This window comes from Lampetra fluviatilis, unplaced genomic scaffold (assembly GCF_964198595.1).
Source record: "Lampetra fluviatilis unplaced genomic scaffold, kcLamFluv1.1 SCAFFOLD_802, whole genome shotgun sequence".
Classification (NCBI taxonomy): domain Eukaryota; kingdom Metazoa; phylum Chordata; class Hyperoartia; order Petromyzontiformes; family Petromyzontidae; genus Lampetra; species Lampetra fluviatilis.
In genome coordinates this window covers 40,633-46,632 of record NW_027620649.1, presented here as the reverse complement: position 1 = coordinate 46,632, position 6,000 = coordinate 40,633, and the positions used below count along the sequence as shown (strand labels likewise).

Here is a 6,000-nt window from a genome sequence, read left to right as displayed (position 1 = left end):
AGACACAAACAGAGAGACACAAACAGAGAGACACACACCGAGAGACACACACCGAGAGACACACACCGAGAGACACACACCGAGAGACACACTCACAGAGACACACACACAGACAGACACACACACAGACAGACACACACACAGACAGACACACACACAGATACCTGTCTCTCTCTGTGTATGTCTCTCTGTGTGTGTCTCTGTGTGTGTGTGTCTCTGTGCGTCTCTCTCTGTGTGTCTCTGTGTGTATCTATCTGTGTGTGTATTTTTCTGTGTGTGTGTGTGTCTCTGTGTGTGTATCTACCTGTCTCTCTCTGTGTCTCTGTGTGTGTCTCTGTGTGTGTCTCTGTGTCTCTATCTGTGTGTCTCTCTCTGTGTGTCTGTGTGTGTGTATCTATCTGTGTGTGTATCTACCTGTCTCTCTCTGTGTCTCTGTGTGTGTGTCACCGTGCGTGTGTCTGTGTGTGTCTCCGTGTGTGTGTCTCTGTGTGTGTGTCTGTGTGTGTATCTATCTGTGTGTGTATCTATCTGTGTGTGTGTCTCCGTGTGTGTCTCCGTGCGTGTCTCTGTGTGTGTATCTATCTGTGTGTGTATCTATCTGTGTGTGTGTCTCTGTGTGTGTCTTCGTGCGTGTCTCTGTGTGTGTGTCTGTGTGTGTATCTATCTGTGTGTGTGTCTCCGTGTGTGTCTCCGTGCGTGTCTCTGTGTGTGTATCTATCTGTGTGTGTGTCTCCGTGTGTGTCTCCGTGCGTGTCTCTGTGTGTGTATCTATCTGTGTGTGTCTGTCTATCTGTGTGTTTCTCCGTGTGCGTGTCTCCGTGTGTGTGTCTGTGTGTGTCTCTGTGTGTGTGTGTCTCTGTGTGTGTATCTATCTGTGTGTGTGTCTCCGTGTGTGTCTCCGTGCGTGTCTCTGTGTGTATCTATCTGTGTGTGTATCTATCTGTGTGTGTGTCTCCGTGTGTGTCTCCGTGCGTGTCTCTGTGTGTGTATCTATCTGTGTGTGTCTGTCTATCTGTGTGTTTCTCCGTGTGCGTGTCTCCGTGTGTGTGTCTGTGTGTGTCTCTGTGTGTGTGTGTCTCTGTGTGTGTCTGTGTGTGTATCTATCTGTGTGTGTGTCTCCGTGTGTGTCTCCGTGCGTGTCTCTGTGTGTGTCTGTGTGTGTATCTATCTGTGTGTGTGTCTCCGTGTGTGTCTCCGTGCGTGTCTCCGTGTGTGTATCTATCTGTGTGTGTCTGTCTATCTGTGTGTTTCTCCGTGTGCGTGTCTCCGTGCGTGTCTCTGTGTGTGTATCTATCTGTGTGTGTCTGTCTATCTGTGTGTTTCTCCGTGTGCGTGTCTCCGTGTGTGTGTCTGTGTGTGTATCTATCTGTGTGTGTCTCTGTGTGTGTCTGTGTGTGTATCTATCTGTGCGTGTCTCTGTGTGTGTGTCTCCGTTTGTGTCTCTGTGTGTGTATCTATCTGTGTGTGTCTATCTGTGTGTTTCTCCGTGTGCGTGTCTCCGTGTGTGTGTCTGTGTGTGTATCTATCTGTGTGTGTCTCCGTGTGTGTGTCTGTGTGTGTATCTATCTGTGCGTGTCTCTGTGTGTGTGTCTCCGTGTGTGTGTCTCCGTGTGTGTGTCTGTGTGTGTATCTATCTGTGCGTGTCTCTGTGTGTGTGTCTCCGTGTGTGTGTCTGTGTGTGTATCTATCTGTGCGTGTCTCTGTGTGTGTGTCTCTGTGTGTGTCTGTGTGTGTATCTATCTGTGCGTGTCTCTGTGTGTGTGTGTCTCTGTGTGTGTCTGTGTGTGTATCTATCTGTGCGTGTCTCTGTGTGTGTGTGTCTCTGTGTGTGTGTGTCTCTGTGTGTGTCTGTGTGTGTATCTATCTGTGCGTGTCTCTGTGTGTGTCTGTGTGTGTATCTATCTGTGCGTGTCTCTGTGTGTGTGTGTCTCTGTGTGTGTCTGTGTGTGTATCTATCTGTGCGTGTCTCTGTGTGTGTATCTATCTGTGTGTGTCTCTGTGTGTGTGTCTCTGTGTGTGTCTGTGTGTGTATCTATCTGTGTGTGTTTCTGTGTGTGTGTGTCTCTGTGTGTGTCTGTGTGTGTATCTATCTGTGCGTGTCTCTGTGTGTGTGTGTCTCTGTGTGTGTCTGTGTGTGTATCTACCTGTCTCTCTCTGTGTCTCTGTGTGTGTATCTATCTGTGTGTGTCTCTGTGTGTGTGTCTGTGTGTAGGTGCGGTGGCGCACGAGGACCTGGATGACCGAGCGCTGGAGGCCCTGAAGGAGTTCAACGAGGACGGAGCGTTGGCCGTGCTGGAGCAGTTTCGAGACAGCGACCTCTCGCACGTACAGGTGACCCTCACCACCTCACCACCTCGCTCACCACCTCACCACCTCGCTCACCACCTCACCACCTCGCTCACCAACTCACTCACCAACTCACTCACCAACTCACTCACCAACTCACTCACCAACTCGCTCACCACCTCGCTCGCCAACTCACCAACTCGCTCACCAACTCGCTCACCAACTCGCTCGCCAACTCGCTCGCCAACTCGCTCACCAACTCACCAACTCGCTCACCACCTCACTCACCAACTCGCTCACCAACTCACCAACTCGCCACCTCACTCACCAACTCGCTCACCAACTCACCACCACCTCACCAACTCGCTCACCACCTCACTCACCAACTCGCTCACCAACTCACCAACTCGCTGACCAACTCACCAACTCGCTCACCACCTCACCAACTCGCTCACCAACTCACCAACTCGCTCACCAACTCGCTCACCAACTCACCAACTCGCTCACCACCTCACTCACCAACTCGCTCACCAACTCACCAACTCGCCACCTCACTCACCAACTCGCTCACCAACTCACCACCACCTCACCAACTCGCTCACCACCTCACTCACCAACTCGCTCACCAACTCACCAACTCGCTCACCACCTCACTCACCAACTCGCTCACCAACTCACCAACTCGCTCACCAACTCACCACCTCACTCACCAACTCGCTCACCAACTCACCAACTCGCTCACCACCTCGCTCACCACCTCACCACCTCACTCACCAACTCGCTCACCAACTCGCCAACTCGCTCACCACCTCGCTCACCACCTCACTCACCAACTCGCTCACCAACTCACCAACTCGCTCACCAACTCACCACCTCACTCACCAACTCGCTCACCAACTCACCAACTCGCTCACCAACTCGCTCACCACCTCGCTCACCACCTCACCACCTCACTCACCAACTCGCTCACCAACTCGCTCACCACCTCGCCACCTCGCTCACCACCTCGCTCACCAACTCACCAACTCGCTCACCAACTCGCCAACTCGCTCACCAACTCGCTCACCAACTCACCACCTCACCAACTCACCAACTCGCTCACCAACTCGCTCACCACCTCACCACCTCGCTCACCAACTCGCTCACCAACTCGCTCACCAACTCACCACCTCACCAACTCACCACCTCGCTCACCAACTCGCTCACCAACTCACCACCTCGCTCACCACCTCGCTCACCACCTCGCTCACCACCTCGCTCACCACCTCACCACCTCGCTCACCAACTCACCAACTCGCTCACCAACTCACCACCTCACCATCTCACCAACTCGCTCACCAACTCGCTCACCAACTCACCAACTCACTCGCCAACTCGCTCACCACCTCGCTCGCCAACTCACTCACCACCTCGCTCACCACCTCGCTCACCACCTCGCTCACCACCTCGCTCGCCAACTCGCTCACCACCTCGCTCGCCAACTCACCACCTCGCTCACCAACTCGCTCGCCAACTCACCAACTCGCTCACCACCTCGCTCACCACCTCGCTCGCCAACTCACCAACTCGCTCACCACCTCGCTCGCCAACTCGCTCGCCAACTCACCAACTCACTCGCCAACTCGCTCACCACCTCGCTCACCACCTCGCTCACCAACTCACCAACTCGCTCACCACCTCGCTCACCAACTCGCTCGCCAACTCACCACCTCGCTCACCAACTCGCTCGCCAACTCGCTCGCCAACTCACCAACTCACTCGCCAACTCGCTCACCACCTCGCTCACCACCTCGCTCACCAACTCGCTCGCCAACTCACCAACTCACTCGCCAACTCACCAACTCGCTCACCACCTCGCTCACCAACTCGCTCGCCAACTCACCAACTCGCTCGCCAACTCACCAACTCGCTCACCACCTCGCTCACCAACTCGCTCGCCAACTCACCAACTCGCTCGCCAACTCACCAACTCGCTCACCACCTCGCTCGCCAACTCGCTCGCCAACTCACCAACTCACTCGCCAACTCGCTCACCACCTCGCTCACCAACTCGCTCGCCAACTCGCTCGCCAACTCACCAACTCACTCGCCAACTCGCTCGCCAACTCACCAACTCGCTCGCCAACTCGCTCGCCAACTCACCAACTCACTCGCCAACTCGCTCACCAACTCACCACCTCGCTCACCAACTCGCTCACCAACTCGCTCACCAACTCGCTCACCACCTCGCTCACCACCTCGCTCACCACCTCGCTCACCAACTCACTCACCAACTCACCACCTCACCAACTCGCTCACCACCTCGCTCACCACCTCGCTCACCAACTCACCAACTCGCTCACCAACTCACCAACTCGCTCACCACCTCACCACCTCACCAACTCGCTCACCAACTCGCTCACCAACTCGCTCACCAACTCGCTCACCACCTCACCACCTCGCTCACCACCTCGCTCACCAACTCGCCAACTCGCTCACCAACTCGCTCACCAACTCGCTCACCACCTCACCACCTCGCTCACCACCTCACCACCTCGCTCGCCAACTCGCTCGCCCACTCGTTCACCAACTCGCTCACCAACTCGCTCACCAACTCGCCACCTCGCTCACCAACTCACCAACTCGCTCACCAACTCGCCAACTCGCTCACCAACTCGCTCACCAACTCGCTCACCACCTCACCACCTCGCTCACCAACTCGCTCGCCAACTCGCTCACCACCTCACCACCTCGCTCGCCAACTCGCTCGCCCACTCGTTCACCAACTCGCTCACCACCTCGATCACCAACTCACCACCTCGCTCACCAACTCGCTCACCAACTCGCCAACTCGCTCGCCAACTCGCTCACCAACTCGCTCACCAACTCGCCAACTCGCTCACCAACTCGCTCACCAACTCACCACCTCGCTCACCAACTCGCTCACCAACTCACCACCTCGCTCGCCAACTCACCACCTCGCTCGCCAACTCGCTCACCAACTCACCAACTCGCTCACCAACTCACCAACTCGCTCACCAACTCGCTCGCCAACTCGCTCGCCAACTCACCAACTCGCTCACCAACTCACCACCTCGCTCACCAACTCGCTCGCCAACTCGCTCACCAACTCACCAACTCGCTCACCAACTCGCTCACCAACTCACCAACTCGCTCACCAACTCGCCAACTCGCTCACCAACTCGCTCACCAACTCGCTCACCACCTCACCACCTCGCTCGCCAACTCGCTCGCCCACTCGTTCACCAACTCGCTCACCACCTCGATCACCAACTCACCACCTCGCTCACCAACTCGCTCACCAACTCGCCAACTCGCTCGCCAACTCGCTCACCAACTCGCTCACCAACTCGCCAACTCGCTCACCAACTCGCTCACCAACTCACCACCTCGCTCACCAACTCGCTCACCAACTCACCACCTCGCTCGCCAACTCGCTCACCAACTCACCAACTCGCTCACCAACTCACCACCTCGCTCGCCAACTCGCTCACCAACTCACCAACTCGCTCACCAACTCGCTCACCAACTCACCAACTCGCTCACCAACTCGCTCACCAACTCACCAACTCGCTCACCAACTCACCACCTCGCTCGCCAACTCGCTCACCAACTCACCAACTCGCTCGCCAACTCGCTCACCAACTCACCAACTCGCTCGCCAACTCACCAACTCGCTCACCAACTCACCACCTCGCTCACCAACTCGCTCGC

At 56.0% G+C, this 6,000-nt stretch overlaps 1 protein-coding gene across 1 annotated transcript in view; it reads left to right on the top strand.

Moving 5' to 3' along the window:
- Nucleotides 1-2,217: 2,217 nt before the first annotated feature.
- Nucleotides 2,218-6,000, top strand: part of LOC144954195 (heterogeneous nuclear ribonucleoprotein Q-like) — a gene marked incomplete at its 3' end in the record, with an annotated part of 41,861 nt that continues 38,078 nt past the window's right edge. Inside the window, exon 1 of the mRNA XM_078884754.1 lies at nt 2,218-2,331. The remainder of the gene's footprint in view (nt 2,332-6,000) is intronic.